The sequence below is a fragment of the Ranitomeya imitator genome, chromosome 5, assembly GCF_032444005.1.
Source record: "Ranitomeya imitator isolate aRanImi1 chromosome 5, aRanImi1.pri, whole genome shotgun sequence".
Taxonomy (NCBI): domain Eukaryota; kingdom Metazoa; phylum Chordata; class Amphibia; order Anura; family Dendrobatidae; genus Ranitomeya; species Ranitomeya imitator.
The window spans coordinates 128455343-128475332 of NC_091286.1; the positions used below are offsets into that span (position 1 = coordinate 128455343).

General features: G+C 41.2%; 1 protein-coding gene across 1 annotated transcript in view; it reads right to left on the reverse strand.

Annotated features, from left to right (window-relative positions):
* MTHFD1L (methylenetetrahydrofolate dehydrogenase (NADP+ dependent) 1 like) overlaps window positions 1–19990 on the reverse strand; it is a 336729-nt gene that overhangs the window by 59185 nt on the left and 257554 nt on the right. The gene's annotated exons all lie outside the window — the stretch shown is intronic.

Here is a 19990-nt window from a genome sequence, read left to right on the forward strand (position 1 = left end):
TAAAAATAAAATTTATGTACAGAGTCTTAGTTATAATGAGTTTTTTTCCTGTAAAAAAAACACCAGTCAAAAAAAAATGCAGGTTTTCAAATGGATTTTATCCCCACATTCTGTGGCTTCGATACATCAAGACTGGCATTTTATACTCCACTTTTGGTGAAAGGCGCGCAGGAGAAGCTGCGACAATTCATTGTGGCTTGTTCTTCCTAATGGATTTGGTGCATCTTTTATCTGCCTTGTACAACTGCCGGAATTTAACTAGTCAAGAGGCTGGAGAACATTTGTATTGTAAACTATAGATCTTTAGGTGGCACTTGCCCACACTCTCTCCTGACCAAGTTGGCAGCTGGCGTAAACTGACAAATTGAAAAATTTGTCTCAATTATGAGTTGTCCAAAAATTTTGCGACATATCAAGCACTTTCACATTAGAAATTATTTTTGATGAATTGGGGGATCTAGAGGTAAAATCCAGAAATTAAAAAAAAAAAAAAAACTATTTCACAGTTTCTAAAAATTTGTGAGGATGGTGTTTTGTTTATATATTACAAGTTCCACCCAAAAGGTTAGCAATGTGAACTTCGCCTAATAACATCTTCTGTTTAAATATCTTTTGAGTCAGAATATTGACCTGGAAAAGAAACTGTGAATGCTACACACGTACAGAACTACAAATTTGTATGAAACATCTGGCAGCGCCAAAAAATAGCAACATGTGTTTTACATGGTGTACAGAAAATTGCTGCGTTTCTCCGAATGAGAATCCCGTTTAACAAGTTTATTATAGCAAGCCAATGAAAAGAATAGATTGCAGATGTAACTATATAAAAAACTAGATCGTAAAATAAAAATTGGGTCTGCGGCCACTTTGAAAATTCCTGTTAGGGCTCGGGCCATATTCTTCAATTGAGACTGGGGCTACATTGACTTTGTCCATGACAGAGACAAAGTCCGCACACTGCACCCCTAAATACAGATCTGCACCACACCATTAATACATATTTGGCTACTGGGCAAACCTACCATTCAGAATCTAAATTAATAAGCCAACATTGTGCCCCCCATTAACTTTTAGCTACTTTTACTCCGGTTAATAAAAAAAAAAAAAAAAAAAGGCTACCCACTGTGTTTCAGTATGCCCACTTGTTGAAGGATCCACCACACATGGTGAGCCCATAACACATGGGGTCTTTCCTACCTACCCACAATTCATTGTGATGGCAATGTGCTGCTAATCTCATGGGAGCAATCTGGCCATGGGCACCTTGCAGCCTTGGGCGATAGAAAAGATGGCCCTCCCTTTGTTTCCTATAGCCCACATCCAGGGATGGATTATAATCCTGTGAACGCCACATGTTTTAGATCTCTGGCATTGAATATGTTGTATATCCAAGTGACCTACAAGAATTTCAATCAAACGTCACGGCAATACAATTATCTAAGAAAATTTGATTAGACAAATCATGACTGTCTGGCTGGATTTTTTTTTTTTTAACCAAACAATAAAATCTTTGTATTTTATACAAACGTACAACATGCAGTATCCAGTTAGTACAATACTTGAAAATAGAGAAAAAGCCTATTCCTTCACATTCCTTTCTGTACTGACGGAATTGTCCCATCAGGGCAAACCCTGTTCAAATGCTCCATTTGGACATAAAGTGAAATAACAGGATGTCTTACATCTTAAATAACCATCATGTAACTCTACATTTCCTCCACTGGAAAATTGTGTGGTTAGGCTTGCCTTCTTGGAGAACTCTACTGTTTTCTGGGATCTCATGAGCTTGAATTTAAGTATGGCACATGATTTATTTGAAAACATCTTGGTTTTGCTATGGTGACAACGTCAGTGGAAAAGACCGTGATATTCAGTGTCAAAGTAGAAAAGTCTCCTTTACCATGATGGGGTTGGACCACACACGCAACTCATGGTTTATATTATAACCCCTTACCAAAGAAGTTCAGTTTTGACATTCCCAACCAAAATCCATTTTTCAATTCTGATATGTGTAACTTTATGTGGAAATAATTTTGCATTGCTTCTTCCGACACCAGTGATTCTGAAAATGATTCTTTGTGACACATTATACTTTATATAAGTGGTAAATGCTTAAAAAGGTATTTTCATTTTTAAGGTAACTTAGAAGCAAATCAGCCAGTAGGATCTACCCTCCTAAGTCATCTATATGAGCATGTAGGGCAGAGAAAGTTGAACAAAATGATACCCGAGATCCTATGTTTTATTCATGAGAAATCCATGATTTTCTTAAAATGTAAATGAACTGTTAAGAACTTTTTACATGAAATAGGATGTCACCAGCATAAGACATGCAATGACTGACAGTCTACTCTCCTGATCTACATGACTCATGCTGGCAACACCCTCTCTTCCATGTAAAATAAGCTCTGGAAAAAAGACTTGGGAAAATCTATGTCGGGCCCATAGATCTTAATGGCTCATTTACATATTAAGAAAAATGTGGATTTCTCTAGTCTAGAAAAAGACAGGATAGCAGATATTAAGGTATCATTTTATTTAAGTTTCGTTGACCTACATGCCCATATTGACAGCTTAGAAGGGTTGATCCTACTGACAGATAGGGAATCCGTCAACATAACTTATGCTAGAAAATGAGTGCAAATTGCTTGATGAATGAAACACTCCCTTTAAAAACCTAATATTTAGGGCAGTGTTCCCCAACTCCGGTCCTCAAGAGCCACCAACAGGTCATGTTTTGAGGATTTCCTTAGTATTGCACAGGTGATTGAATGCTTGCTTGTCCAGGTGATGCAATTATCATCCATGCAATACTAAAGAAATCCTCAAAACATGACCTGTTGGTGGCTCTTGAGGACCGGACTTGGGGAACACTGATTTAGGGATTAGTTCACTTTTGAAGTAACTGAGGGTCTATATGGCATTTTAACCATTTTGTGCTGTATGACCAAAATAACATCACATACCTACTTTATGTCGGCATTAGTTTTTGAAAGATCTTTGCATGTTACAAGGGTTAAAGGTTTAGGACCAATTTTTCATTTTTGTTTTCCGACAATTTGCTACATTTTTTTCCAACCCAGGGACCACTTCACTTTTGAAGTTACTTTGAGGAGAACATATATTTTCTCCCAAACACGGCAATACTTGAAATGTGATCAAAAACTGGTATTTGGACACAAGGTAAGGCTTGGAATAGAAAGAGCACAAATTTGGCTGTCAGAAATTATGGACCCCTTGCTGCAGGGCTCCAAAGTGGGCATTTGGCATTGGGAGTGAGGATTTAACTGGACTGGTTTTCGGAGGCCATATAACCGGTAAGGTGGAAACACCTTCATTTTCCATTATCAGATGACAGGGAGTGAGTTTTTATGGGTAACATTTTGGGGTACAAAACACTTGAGACAACCCCAACCCCCCCCAAAAATGAAAAAAATAAATCAGGAAATGTTTGTAAAATGTGTAAGATGGTGCTTACTTCATGTGTTTGGGGACACTCGCTTAGCAACTGGATTCAGTCCAGTCCTCCTCTGACAAGTTCACGGGGGTGTCCGTGTGCCGTATCAATGTCTCTACTCACATAGCACGACATGAAGTTGCAGTCTCTAAACACGCCGGACCTCACTTAATCCAGTTACCGTTGGAGACTACACAGTTCATTAACTTCCATGGAACATCATAGGCCCCAACAGTCTGTTCCACTGGCAGATACTAGTCTGCCCATAACCCACTTTATCTGGAGTTCTCTTACAGGAGCTCCGGCTCCACACGCTGACTCCTCGTCAGTCCTCTCTCCCAGGGAAGCTTCCTAACTGGGATCACTGTCCTGGATCATGCCTTGCTCACCAGGCCACCCGACAGTTCCAGACCCACAGAAGGACGGTAGCTTCCCCAACACAGTAGCAGTCAAAGTTTCTGCAGGACCATAGCCTCCCCCAGTGCTCTTCAGGAATCTGTTCCTACTCCCAGGACCTTCCAACACAAAGGCCATCCAGGCCTCTCCGTGTGCTATTCAGGACGTCCGTCCTACTTCCAGGATCGCCAAACACAGGCCTTCAGGTCTATGGCCACTCCATGTGCTGTTCGGGAATCCAGTCCTACTCCCAAGACATTCCAACACATAGGCCATCCAAGACCTGACACACTGACTATGTGACCAGACTTCAGTCACATTATATCACCGTAGCCACCCCATAGGTGGGAGATCTGTGTGGTTAGTCAGACCCACCCAGCTCTCCAACTAACCGTGTAAGCCTCCCTTATTATAAACTACACAAACACTTGTGGGACTACCGGTCCCAGAACAACATTACTGGCTTACAGGGCAGAGAATCTCCTCTGCGACACATACCGACCATTCACAATGATGCCGGTCACTGTCCCACTATCACAGTTATGCCCGTGACTGCCATGCACTCCCATGGCCTCAATATGCCTCCATGCATATTCTGAGAACATACAGCGCCCTCTAGCTGTAACAGGGGTCACTGCATCACAAATTACAAGGATGAAGGACCAGATTTAAGTTTATTTGATCTTTTGCACAAAAAACATCTGTTTTTCATACAATAGTATGTTTTATTGCAGCAAAATTTGTTTTATTGCGCCATATTCTAAGAGCTATAACTTATTATTCCGCCAACAGGAGGTTGTATTAGTGAGGGATGATTTGGTGTTTTCCATTATACCATTTTTCTTTGTGTAAGGCTGGTTTCACATTTGCGGTTGTGTCCGCAACATTTGTGCCGCAATTTTCCGCATGCGTCGTGTATTCCCATCTTTAACATTAGGGACGCAGGTGTCTGCGATTGGTTACATTTTGCAGCGTTTGACGACGCATGCATCGTTTCGTCGTCTGCGGCTTGGTGCAGTAAACGCTACATGTAGTAATTTTAGAGGCGTCAATTTGCCGCCTAGAAACGTATGCGGTTATGGAATGGGGCAAAAAAATGCATTACTGTCTATGGGAACGCATGCGTACATATATCTTTGCGTACGCATGCGTTTGATGCACTTGCGTACTTCGGACTGCGCATGTCCAGGAACTGATTTAGACATGCCCATTAAAGAGACACCCTCCTGGAAATATCAAAACGCATGCGCATAAAAAGCGCAAACATGTAAAAACGCATGCAAATGCTGCTTTTTTTTACCATCATGTGTAAGCTGATGCAGATAAAAAACGCTGCATTATCATGCGTTTGCATGCATTTTGCATGTGTTTGCGGACAAAATGCTGCGGACTTAACCGCAAATGTGAAACTAGCCTAAGACATTTGATCACTTTGAGCTTAATTCTTTTGCATGGCAAAGTAATAAAAATAATTAAAAAAAATATATTTTTACATTTTTTTTGTTTACATTTTTATGTATAAAAATATATTTTTTTAGGGGCAAAACTTTTCCATGATTTTTTGAGCTTTAATTTTTATTTACATTTTTACAAATTTTCTAACTTGAGCTTTCAATGGTCTGCTCGCTGCTCTAATACACTAAATTCTTGTTTATAGTAGGGCATAATAGGCCACCATAGGGAATAAATGGGGAGGCCAATGGTAGTCTTTGCTCCTTTGGTTGAATTAGCTACAGTCCGTGCCATGCATCCAGATCTATGGCTTCAAGAATCCACCTCACCAGGTGAGCCATCAGAGATATATTAGAATTAAAATTTAGCAGCTCAGAATTTTACATGTTAAACTAAAAATCGTATCAAGCAACGATTTCAAAAAAGTAAAAAGTTGCTTTTTTTTACCTTGTTAAACATTAAAGGGAACCTGTCACCCCCAAAATCGATGGTGAGGTAAGCTCACCGTCATCAGGGGCTTATCTACAGCATTCTGTAATGCTGTAGATAAGCCGTCGATGTTACCTGGATGAGGAGAAAAAGAGGTTCGATTATACTCACCCAGGGGCGGGAAAGTACTGCAGTGCGCAGGCGCCGGAAAGGTCAGAGAGGCCCGGCGCCTGCGCACTGCAGTACTTTGCTCTGCCCTCAACAGGGCAGACAAAGTACGCCTGCTCCGGAGCCGCGGCGTGAAGACCAGAAGAGGACGTCATGGAATGAAGATGGGAGGCGCCGGAGCGGACCAGAGACACCCATCGGAGCAGGACCGCCCCTGGGTGAGTATAATATAACGTCTTTTTCTCCTCTTTCAGGTAACATCAGGGGCTTATCTACAGCATTACAGAATGCTGTAGTTAAGCCCCTGATGCCGGTGGGCTTACCTCATCATCGATTTTGGGGGTGACAGGTTCCCTTTAAGAACAAAAGGGTAATCATGGTAGGCTTCATTTCTAAATGGTTCTGCAGTTTGTCAGCTATTCAAATGCATATAATCTCCTGAAAACTGTACATTTTTGGTAACATCTCTAAACATCCAGACCAGATGTTAGAGAAAGAAACATGCAGATGACTATCGTTCTTTTAGACAAGAATTTACCGAGGTAACTTAGGGAGCATCAATAGTCTCCATCTAAATATTTGCAATGTCTCCCTACTCGTCTGACACAGAACTCCAGATGCTGTAACAGTTGACAGATAAATCAAGGCACAGTTTGCTCCGTGCTGTAACAATGTGGAAGACTTGAGATTTATTTTAGAAAAAGGTGTGACCTGAATAGAGTCAGATGGTGTGCCAAATAAAACTATGAAAAAACCCGATGAAAAGTATCATTGTGTCCAAAGATATTTCATTTGTGTCAATTGTTTTACAGTATAGAAATCTGAATTGGATCAGTGTGGAGAACTCTGCAACATAGGGACAAACATAGGGACAAACAATAGGGGACATTTATAAAAAGCGTGTATATCTGTATAGAACTGATGCTGCAGATCTCAGGCCACAGCCCCAAAAATACAAGCTATTGGCGTGTACACTAAACAAGGCATCAAACAATACCACTAACATACAGGACAGACCAAAAGTTTGGACACACCTTCTCATTTAAAGATTTTTCTGTATTTTCAGGACTATGAAAATTATAAATTCAGACTGAAGGCATCATAACTAAGAATTAACACATGTGGAATTATATACTTAAAGTGTGAAACAACTGAAAATATGTCTTATATTCTAGGTTCTTCAAAGTAGCCACCTTTTGCTTTGATGACTGCTTTGCACACTCTTGGCATTCCTCTTGATGAGCTTCAAGAGGTAGTCACCGGGAATGGTCTTCCAACAATCTTGAAGGAGTTCTCAAAGATGCTTAGCACTTGTTGGCCCTTTTGCCTTCACTCTTCGGTCCAGCTCACCCCAAACCATCTCGATTGCGTTCAGGTCTGGTGACTGTGGAGGCCATCACTCTCCTTCTTGGTCAAATAGCCCGAAGAATGCAAATCTGCATGGACAGGGTCCTCTCCCCTCTGTACCAGTCTGTCATTGTAGATGTGTTTACTGTTAACTATATCTATAACCCTGTATGTAACCCCTTTTCACATGTACAGCATTATGGAATTAATGGTGCTATATAAATACATTATTAATAATAATTAATAATAATAATAATAATAATAATAATTGTGCAAGCATCCATAGGCTTCAATAGCACCAAGCTGCAGTTGCCATATATTTACTCACATGTGATGCTGAAACTTCAGTATATTTCAATGTAGACCGGGTATTTCCCAATATGGGTTGCTATATACTTACTAAAAATTGTTTGCTAGCAAACCTAGGAAAAATTAGGTCTAAACTGGATTATATTTTGCTAATCTTTTTCACGTGTGACCCTTACATAATGTAGTTATATATTATGTGGACAAATAGGATATATTCATTACAGCCTTGTGGAAATGTGTAGGGGGAAGTCTGGTGACCAGTATGTATGTATGTACAGTATGTATGTATTTACCACCGGACAATGCAATCCACTGTATGACATTCTATAAATTCTAACTACAGGAATAGATTTTAGTTGTTGAATTATCAGTTTTTTTTTTTTTTTTTTTTTTTTTAAATTCCAGACAACTTATTAAGAACTTGGTTTCTCCATTAATCACTCGGAGGACTGTAAAAAGACTGCCAAAAAACTGAGAAGTCATAAATATGACTGCCACATTATCCTATTGACAAACCTTAGCAGCAAACCCGCGGTGTAAGGTGAAGTTTCAGACAATCTGTTAGTAAGGGACACCATATGGGCTGCCTGGCTTAGAAAACTCACTTTCACATATCCTAGTGGGGGATTCTTCATTAACTGTAGGAGGTCCCTCAGGACCAGAGGTGGAAAGATGGCACAGGGAGCTGTGCATTGGCAGAAAATGAGACTGGTTGCACCTTGGGGTTTCCAATGCTACAAGGTTGAAAAACCTTGGCCTACAGCACTCCTGCCCTAAAGTAGTTAACAGGAGCAGGAAACTACCTAACACATTTTATATATGAATAAGAATAAAATGAAAGTTATTTGAAATCGGTCAGCAGGCTGTTGCAAGAATGACACAGGGACTGAGAGCCTGATTCCAGCAATGTGTTACTTACTGGGCTGTGTGTTGCTGTTTTAATAAAATCCGTGTTTTATCAGCAAAAGATCACTACAAGACAAGGTGTCTCGTGCCTCCTAGTCAAGCCGTTCTGTACACCCCACCATTGATTAGCAGCTTTCTGAAAATCTACACAATGGTGTGGACGGGGTGTAAAGAGCTCAGCACTCGGAGCACTTCTAGATCTGCTAAAGAGTATCCAACTGACAGCATGCATATCAGCCAAGTGACACATTGCTGGAATCAGGGTCTCGGCCCCTACATGATGCGGTTACAAAATTGCAATAAACTCCTGGTGACGGATTCCCTTTAAAGAAAAAGACTAATCAGTTGAGATTAAACACAAGTCAATGTTCATGACTGACGCTCATGCACTGAAGGAAATGGATCTGTTGGAAACAAGAATTTTAACACACAGAAGCCGTTAGTGCTTCTGATTGTATGGATGCATTAATAATGCATATCGGTTATACATTAATCATGCTCCATAGCCTAGTGAGTACAAACGAAGATTGGCAATGGTGGCCAGATTGCCTATAGATTACTAGTTATTAGCACAGTACAAACTATGATTGAATTCTCCCCAGAATGCACTCATCTTTCCTAGCTTAAAGCGGACAATCCCCCAGTACCATGCGGAGGACCAGACGCCAAATGCAGAACGTTATAGGATGTTGCCTCCTTCAAGGACACATGTAATCATAGGGACACAAAGGCCAACATTGTAGCTCACTGTTAATTCTTCCAGCAGGCCGATACATTCTGCAAAACTGCTGACACATTCCGCAATAAATATCTAAACATTGCACACATCATTAACCCCTTAATGGCCCGCCCAAATTTTACAATTCTGACCACTGTCACTTTATGTGATAACTCTGGAACGATTCAATGAATCCCACTGATTCCAAGAGTGGTTTTTTTTCCCATGTACTGCATGATAATGGTAAAATTTGTTGGAAATGACTTGTGTTTATTTGTGAAAATATAAAAAAAAATTTGGGGAAAAAAAAAAACGCAATTTTCAAACGTTCAATCTTTATATTTTTAAACCAGTTTGTCATGCTGTACAAAATAATTAATAAACAACTTTTCCCTTATGTCTACTTTACATCTGCATCATTTTTCAAATGTCATATTTTGTCAGGCTGCTAGAGGGGTTAAAAGTTTAGTAACAATTTCTCATTTTTTCTTCAGGGACCTCTTAAGATGGACTTTGAGGGGTCTATATATCGGAAACTCTCCAGAAGTGAAAACTGTTGTCAAGAAAGAAAAATGTTTATCCCTTCTTGTGTTACACATGAATTATTACAAAGTGGAATGAAAACAAATACATTTTATCTCTAAAATATTGCTTTAACCCCAATTTTTTCCCTTTTGCAAGAGGCAACACCAAAAAGTGAACCCCACAGTGTGTTACCCACTTTCTTACGAGCGCAGTGATACCAAACAAGTAGTCAAAAAGTTCTGTTTGGACAAAAAGCAGTGCTCAGAATGGAAGGAGCAATACCTGAATGTTGGAACACAGATTTGGCGGGCGCTGTGTCACATTTGCAGGGCCCCTAAACAGCAGAAACCACACAAGTGACCCCATTTTGGAAATTACATCCCTCAAGAATTTTACCCACGGGTAGTGAGGATTTTGAGCACACAGGTACTACACAGAATTTGATAGCATGAGGTCTTCATATTGAAAATGTAGTTAAATCTTCATTTTTTTTTTAATCTTTTGAAACCACCCTAACCCTATCCCTAAGCCTAACTGCAAAGAATAAAAGAAAAAAAAATTCTATATAAAAAATAATGAATCTAAGGTGATCACACGGGATGATCAAGGGGGGTGCAAAGCGAGGCGCAGCCCAAGTGCTGTCCTAATTAGGGCTTACTATTATAGGGTCTATCACTGATCAAAAGTCAGCAGCCAATAGAAAAAAATTCTTGCCGTTAGGTAGACCTCGGCGGTTGCACTGCGCATGCGCCCAACATTTTGCTACAGATGATGGACTAGTAGGGTCGGGGAAATCACAGATCAGGTACTAAGCTACTGTGGGGAGGACCTGGGGACATTTTACAGCGGATCACATTTTTTTTTAGGTTAATTTCAAAGAATGATGACAATGATATAATTGGGGAGCGGAAAAAAATGTCCCCGATTGTGTTCTCCCGGGTAACAGTTACCCCAGGTAGCGGAAACTCCTGAGATTTTCTGACTTATTCCAAACCGCAGCTTTAAAATGCCGATGAGGGAATATGGCCCCTTAGTGGCTGCCATTTTATTGCGTTTCGGCCGTTAAGCGGTAAAATAGGTACAGTTTACAGGATGTCTTCCACAGTACAAGGAATGCCAACAATAGTCTTAAAGAGAACCTGTCCACACAATTTTGTAATGTAAAGACATGGCTGTCATGTAATACAGATTAATATGATATGATTAGGCCGTGTGCACATGCTGAGTATTTGGAGAGTTTTTTTTATCTCGGTACTTGTAAACCAAAACCAATTTGTATGGAATCCGTTAGATCGGATACGCAGTAAGTGTGTATACCTTATTCTGCTTTCAGCATACACATAAGCTTTTATAATCGGGGCCATTGACCGTAACAATGGACTGCTTTGATTATCCAAAATCTTTTATTTAATCTGTACCTGTTGACCCATTAAATATTCTCACATTTCAGAGTGTTTCGCCAAGTCTCCAAGGCCTTAGCAGGGCTAACCACGTAAAGATGGCTTTTGATGTCGCACACACAGGACCAATAACGGTGGATCAGGCCACAGCTTCTGCTGCCGATCTCCAGGAAGCAACGCTTACACCCTTCAAGAAGAAATAAACCATTTCCCAGCGTCTTACTCCCGTGTAATGAAGAGATGGCCAACATAAGGAGCGTAATCTGCAGCACCTGTAGCAAGTTATACACACGTATGATCCATTTCCTCCACTTCATCCTCCCAGAACGGACAGAAAAAAAATGAAGAATTAATAACAAAAGCAAACAGCACCTTTTGAGGAGATTGTGCTCCTAACCCAGCAGAAACAATCTAATCTTACACAAACAGACCGGTCTCCGACCAATAATTCTCCGATATCTTCATAAAATATCCTTACAGGTATGAACGCAGCACTTCTATACAATAACATTTAAAGAAACGTTCAGTTTTGGGGCAAATATACTGATGTTTAGAGCAGTGTATATTAGGCAATTGCTAGAAATGTAGTTTGGGAGGTATTCAATCCTGCTGATAGATTCCCTTTAAAAGGTAAAAAAAAAAAAAGTGGGCGATTTTAATTTTTAGAAGTTAAATTTTTTTTGTATATTTTTTATTCCCCCTAGGTGTGATATTGTACTATAGTTAAAATTGTGGTTTGCAGCTGAGCTTAACCGGAGTACAAAGATAGCAACGACATGGGATTCCCGCGGGCCCCCAGCTGCCATGGTAACCCATTAGTGCTGTGATCACATTGAGTGGGTGGGAGCAATGGGAGTCAGCGGACGTGAGCACCGCTTCAGAGATTGACCGCAGTATTTAAGTGGTTAACAGCAGCTATCGGAAGTCCACTCCGGCCACTGCTGTTAGCCAGCATCGGTGTCTACGTATGATCGCCGTTCTCCATCTGAACCCTCTCCATACATGGGCATCACAGCAATGACTTTTTAATGTCATTTTGCATTAAAGGGTTAAAATAAAATCTAGTTCTTTTGCAGAGAAATCCACATTTAGACACTTTAGCAAATGTGGCTAGAAACATTCTGGGGGTGGGGGGTGAGAGCACGTCCACTGCTTAAGCTCCTAGGTCCTTTCACAGCCTAACTCCGCCCTCCACTACGTGATTGACATGCTGCAGCCGTGCTTACTAAGTGCCAAGGCCGTGGAAGGCCTCTGTCCCGACAAGAGCGCTTGACACCAATTTGCATCACTTCTAAAACTGAATGTCTCTGCAACAAAGTGACGTTTTTCTTTAATTAGGGTCGGTTTCTTTCGTGCTATAGAACTTGCGTACATATAATCAGTTTGGAAGGGAAGAAGAATGACCCAACAAGAATCCCTTTTGGGGAACACTTAAAAAGTAACCTTTAAACTGTTTTTTTAAATTTTATTTTATTAGGCCCTTTATTTGCCTGCAGATCACTCACAAGACCTCTGAGAATGGCATAGCTCAACAAGCTGGAGCACAGAATGGAGAATGTGTTCCATGGAACCCCAAATCCGGCGTTTCTGTCCCAAAGAATGCACATCTATAAAGGTCTTTTGAGTGTTCTCAGTACATAGCCCCCCACAATCTGCAAGCAATTAAAAGAGCAAAATTAAAGTCAAATGTCAACTGACTCTTTCAATCCCACTTGGATCTTATACACATTCTGCTCTCAGGAGGAATCCAAGAACTATTGCTTAACCTAAGTTCTGAAAATGGCTTTGAGGATTTCATTCCTGGTACCTAAAAGTAGTCCGCGTGCTGTAGGCTATCACATGAAGATGTGTGACCCACTAAGGATTTGTCCCCATCACGGATTCACTGCATAATTGGCCACAATAGATCATGTTGGAGGTTACATAACATTCACCAAGATGTATCCAGACTCTTCCCTGTCTTTCACATGTGCTCAAGTAAGAACCTGCTCTCATCTGTGAACGAGACACAAATGGCAGATCTCTCAATTCTGGTGTTCTCTGGCAATTGCAAATCAAGCTGCATAGTGCTGGGCTGTAAGAACAAGTCAATACAGGACATTGGACCTGGAGATGTGGCGTGCATGCTTGACCAGTTTGTCAAAAACCTGCACGACAGTGGCCTGCTGGAGGTCATTTTGGAAGGCTATGGCAGGGTTACTATTGGTCCTCCATACACAAATGAGCAGATACCAGTCCTGCTGTTAAGTTCATGCCCTTCCATGGCTCTTGTAACACCGCAGAGAGGCGAGAGTGAAGAGTGGACCCTCTGGACCATGGAACAGACCTACCTCTGGGCGAGCTGACCTAGTGGAGACTGACCCCTACACAGGGATCATCAGGAGCAAGCCCAGAGATCACAAACGACGGTAGCCGATACCAAGAGGGGCGGCTCCAGCAGTGGACAGGGACCGGAACAGATTGGAACAACGGGAGGAAGGGGAATCCAGAGGTACAGGAACTGGGAGCACGGATACTAGGAAACCAGGCATGAGCGGAATGGACAACAGGAGCAGAAGTCTGAAAGGGATTACTGGAAGACTGAAGCAGAGGAAGCTGTGAAAAGAGTAGGCGTAACATAGGAAGGGGATTATGCAGACAGGGCAGTATACTGGGATATAGGGAACAGGAAGGGTTACTAAGACACGAGCGTGCGAAAGCAGGCAGGGCAGCGCAAGTGTACACGGATAGCAGTGAGGGCGCGGGTGCACAAGGCAGCAGGCGCAGGCCAAGGTTACTGAGCGGGTAGCAAGTAAATAACCAGGTACCTCCCCTTAAAGGAGGTGTCCAGAAATACCCCATATTCACCCGGACTGGCTGCCAGGATTTACTGAGCAGAGGCACCCAAAGGCATAAATTACAGAAGAAATGCAGGGGTGCCCTTTAAGGGACCCGACGCATGCGCAAACGCGGGGAAGAGCGTGCAAGCAGAAGTTGAGAAGAGCCACGTCGGGACCGAGCAGAGACAGCACGCTGGGACCCAGGAGAGAAGCCAGAGGAACCCACAGCGAGAGGGCGGACCTGGTAAGTGACCGGCGGACAGGCACAGCAGCGGTGACAGCTCTATCTGGCATCTGGTATCTGCCCCACACTCTTGAGACCATGCTGGGAGACCATGCAAACTTTCTTAAGATACAGCACATTTGGATGAACCTCCTCTGCAGCCGAAAGTTTCTGTCGCAGGTACCGCCTCATGCTAAAAGTGATAATCTCCTGCTTATAGAACAATGAGTTTATAAAATCTACAGCAAGCTGCCCAGTAAGTGACACATTGCTGGAATCAGGGTCTCTATGTTGCTGTTAGATTAGGTAGCAAAAACCTATTGTCCATTTCCAATTAAGACTGGCTTATCAATTTAACCTGAAGGGTTAAATCTTACCATTGAAAGGGTTAACAAGTGATCTCTCTGTTTTTAATCATTTTATAGTGTTTTTATAGTGTAATTTTATTATATGTTGTCTTATTTTTTGCATTTTACCATGTTTTATATTTTAATCAGGTCTAGGGGCTTTATTTAATCTTTTTTTATATATACATAGTTTTGTTCCTATTGTGTTTTTACCATGTGACCTTACTATTTTATCATGTGACTTGTTCTTATCATGTGACCTGCTGACTGCAAATTTTATTGGTTGCTATTTGTTTAAATACCCCTTCCTGTTCTCCTTTAATAAACTTCCACCTGATGAAGACGGTTTAACCGTTGAAACGCGTTGTGGTTCAACACTAAAATCCTTGTTTTGGTCTCATTTTCAGCGCTCCTAGGACCGTTATTACTATTTACTGGCATATCAATTTGGCACCTAAGGGATGGTCAAAAAAAAAAAAATCAATGACTACGAGCAAATATAAAAAAATGTATGACAAAAGTCATAACTGCATTGAAAAAAAAAACAAATGGTATCACATAAAATCAGGAACTGTACACAATTAAGCAAACATGCTGCACCTTTAAGAGAGAAGCAAGGTGAACAAGAAGTGTAAGTTGAGATGAAAATGAGAATGGCTTCACCCAAGCAAAACTTTCATCCCTTTGTAAAGTAACCACGGTGGTCTCTCGTTTTTGATTTCCAAGAAAAATGCAGACCTATCCTCATGTCAGACGCTTCGCAAATTGGAATAACTAGCTCCAGCTGTCAAACAGAACACGCTTCCTGATGAAAAATACCGAGAAACACATATCATCCTTGGGCTGGAAATTAATCGACTGAAGTACATGTAATTAGATCTAATCACTGAAACATGCACAATGGTTTAATGAATTCTGGTAGAGGAAAGAAAATAAAGTGTAAAGTCGCTAGGAGTCGAGGATTAGGAAAGGAAATACATTCCTGCAAGTATTTCACCAGCTGGGTGGAAGCAGGAAAGAGGAGAGAAGTCCATGTCTATTTAAACAGCAAAAGCTGCCAATTCCCTCTAAATCTAAAGTTTCTATCCTCAATGAAAAAAGTCCACGAATGGATCACAGTCCACAAGGGTATGATGAAGCTAGCTTAGGCCATGTTCGCACATTGCGTTTTTTTTGTCGTTTTTTTTAATGCAAATTCAAAGCGGAGTTTTCATTACCAGCAAAAGCTATTCGATTCTCAGCAAAACCTGTTTTTTTAAGCAGCTTCTACTGCCAAGAGAGGTGGTTTGCCTGCGGAAAAAAAAAAGCGAATCAAAAACGCAACGTGTGAACGTAGCCTTGTAATACATATATAAAAGTCTGGTACAATCTTACAGGTGGGGAACTACTATCCCACGGATCTGAAGTTATCACCAGTGGGACCCCTATAGTCCACTTAAACCCACAAGTTCCCTGCTTGAACAATACTGCTCATTTTTTGGCACTGATGGACCTTGTCAGAGCTCAGCGCTCACCTTCTCTTTCTTATTTCAAAGTCTGAGATTGACGAAATGTGAATGCTCAACCGTTCAAACTATGGTCTCGGGATCGCCTCTACTTTGGCCAAAGCCCACCACTCCCAAGGCTTCCTGAGGGAGGTTGTTGCCTCTGCGCTTCCATTGGCCTGAACTGTGAGTTCTCTGCTGCTGCAAGCAGACGCAGCGTTACCTCTGCAAGCAGTTCTTACACCTATAGAGACTACATCATGAAAGAAGTCTTAGATGAGTGCGCAAAATGTGAACATACCCTAAATTGAAAAGTTGCTTGTTCCGCCAAGTAATTCGGAATTTTCACCATTAACGAAGAGGAGAATAACACTTTAAGCTTTTTGAAACGGCAATGAAGCATATAGTCCAGCTAATGGTAGCAACCTAAGCAGTGAAATGTCCAGACAAATATGGCCATTGATGGTGATTAGTTGTGCATGACAAAGCGAGGACACCAAAGGACCTTACATAATGGAGCCGGTCAGCGCAAATAATCTATAATAGGCAACAGCATCTCATCGGTTTTACAGAATTAGAAACAACAGTGTAATCTTGAAGGAAAATCTTTTCAAACTTTTGCTATAATAATCAAAATCAGAAAAAAAAATTATATGGCTTCAATATCATTTTATATGGGAATCTGACTACTCAGTTTTCATCAGAGATTGCAGAGAATCGGTGGGGGTCTCAAAAGGGGTCACCACTTTACTAGTTAGAAAGATTACTCAACAATAAGAGCATGTTCACACCGGGGGCAGACTTCCAACCTATGCAGCCTTTTCAGCTGCCCAGGGGCAGTGCCAAGGGTCACACTTTCACAACCATGAAGGTATACACGCTCCTTACCCACAGTCTCCATTGGTCACTAATAAATGACACTTAAATTTACAAGTATACTGGTAGAAGGGGACACACAGGTTGTATTCTTGAACAGGGGTCCTCAATCCTTGTTCACTACTGGTTCATAGTTTAAGTGTTATTCATGTGAATTTGAGTAGATTCTGTTACTCAAAAACCACTTTAAATGCTCAAAGCTTCCTATTGACTTAAATTGGAAAACATGCTGATATCAAGGCCCTTTTTTGCATAAGGACCACTCTTTAGGAATTTCTGCTATAAGAAAAAAAAAAAACCCTTCACGACATGCGCCGTACTAGTACGGCGCATGTCATGTCTCCCCCTTTGATGGCGGCTCCGGCGCTGAGCCCACATCAAAGTCGCGACATGTCAGCTGTTTTGTACAGCTGACATGTGCGCGCAATAGCGGCAGGTGGGATCGCGATTCACCTGCCGCCATTAACTAGTTAAATGCCACTGTCAAACGCTGACAGCAGCATTTAACTACCGCTTCCGGCCATCGGGCCGGAAATGCGCGCATCGCCGACCCCCGTCATATGATCGGGGGTCAGCGATGTGTCGGCATGACAATCTGAGGTCTCCTTGAGACCTCTATGGTTACTGATGCAGGCCTGCTGTGAGCGCCACCCTGTGGTCGGCGCTCATAGCAAGTCTTTAATTCAGCTGCATAGGAGCGATCTGATGATCTCATATGTCGTAGAGCCGATCCAGTTGTGTCAGCTTCTAGCCTCCCATGGAGGCTATTGAAGCATGGCAAAAGTAAAAAAAAAAAAGAAAGAAAAATATGAACAAAATAAAAAAATATAAAAAGTTGAAATCACCCCCCTTTCGCTACATTCAAAATAAAACAATGAAAAAAAAAAAAATCAAATATACACATATTTGTCATCGCCGCGTTCAGAATCGCCCGATTTACCAATTAAAAAAAAGGATTAACCTGATCGCTAAATGGTGTAGCGAGAAAAAATTTCAGAACGCCAGAATTACGTTTTTTTTTTGGTCTGCACAAACCTGGTATCATTAAAAACGTCAGCTCGGCACGCAAAAAATAAGCCCTCACCCGACCCGAGATCCCGAAAAATGGAAACGCTACGGGTATTGGAAAATGGTGCAATTTTTTTTTAAGCAAAGTTTGGAATTTTTTTTTACCACTTAGATAAAATATAACCTAGACATGTTTGGTGTCTATGGACTCGTAATGACCTGTAGAATCATAATGTCAGATCAGTTTTAGCATTTAGTGAACCTAGCAAAAAAGCCAAACAAAAACCAAGTGGGATTGCACTATTTCTGCAATTTCACCACACTTGGATTTTTTTTCCAGTTTTCTAGTACAAGACATGGTAAAACCAATGGTGTCGTTCAAAAGTACAACTCGTCACGCAAAAAATAAGCCCTCACATGTCCATATTGAAGGAAAAATAAAAAAAAATATGGCTCTGGGAAGGAAGGGAGTGGAAAACGAAAATGCAAAAACGAAAAAGGGCTGCGTCTTGAAGGTGTTAAAGGAAAAAAAAAATACCCTCCCTCTAAATACAAATAGCACATTAGTAACCATCCTCACTGAGTTTTTTTACCTGGATATTTTTGGCAACAAAAACAACTTGTTCCCTTCTCCCATGCAGCACCACCTGAGAGAAGGTATCCGCCCATCAAGGACAGGAAACCTACTGAAAAAAAGCATGGTACATCTCCTCCGCATCAGTCTGTTTTCCTGTCCTTGAAGGAACCTAAAAAGAGACTTCACACGGTAGATATTAAATGGGTCCTGGTACAATATTTCACCATATCAAAATAATGGAGAAAGAGGGAATCCTTGTTCGCGTCATTTCAAAGAGCTATAATAATAATAATAATAATAATCTTTATTTTTATATAGCGCTAACATATTCCGCAGCGCTTTACAGTTTGCACACATTATCATCACTGTCCCCGATTGGGCTCACAATCTAGAATTCCTATCAGTATGTCTTTGGAATGTGGGAGGAAACCGGAGTACCCGGAGGAAACCCACGCAAACACGGAGAGAACATACAAACTCTTTGCAGATGTTGTCCTGGGTGGGATTAGAACCCAGGACCCCAGCGCTGCAAGGCTGTAGTGCTAACCACTGCGCCACCGTGCTGCCCCATGAAAGGTCTCAAAGTAACAAGGTGTACCGTAGCTAGATGGATTAGGGATGCCATTAGCTTAGCCTACTCCTCTAGTAATATACCAGTTCCAGAGAATATGAAGGCTCATTTCACCAGGGCTACGCCAACTTCCTGGGCTGAGAAGGCAGAAAGGGAAAAAGCTTACTTACCGGTAACATTCCTCAGTTTGTAAGCTTGCGAGCAGGGCCCTCACTCCTCTTGGTATCTCTTTTGATCTGTGTTTATTGTTATGCTGTAATGTCTATTGTCTGTACAAATCTCCTCTATAATGTAAAGCGCTGTGGAATATGTTGGCGCTATATAAATAAAATTATTATTATTATTTTACAGAGCCCATGAAAGAACCCTTATATTCCTTCACTTTTTATAACTAGTTTGTGTACGCACTGCATAGTGTGTGAAGTAGAAATGTTGATTTGTGATGGTTGTGTTAACAACGGTCTGGAGGTCCTCTCATGCTCTGAAACCCAACTGATGCGGAGGAGAAGTACCGCCCTTTTATTCAGTAGGTTGCACTGTGCTGATAGGTTCACTTTAAATATTTTTGTAATCCAATTTGTGTGTGATACATCAGCACTAAATAGTCTAAGTTGGTGAAGTGAAGACAGAAAAATAGGCATAAATTAAATTTATGTGATCAAATAACTAAAAATTGGCATGTGCATATGTATTCACCCCTTTTGCAATGAAGCCCCTAAACATTTCTGGTGCAAGAAATTACTTTCGTAAGTCACATGCTTAGGGAAAGGAAGTCCACCTGTGTGCAATTATCACATAGTAGGTCAGTATATACACACCTTCTCTGAAAGGCCATAAAGGCTGCAAAACCATTAAGCAAGAGGTACCACTAACCAAACACCACCATAAGGACCGAGAAGATCTCCAAACAAGTCAGGGAAAAAGTTGTTGAGAAGTACAAATCAGGGTTGGGTTATAAAAAAATAACAAGGGAAGACA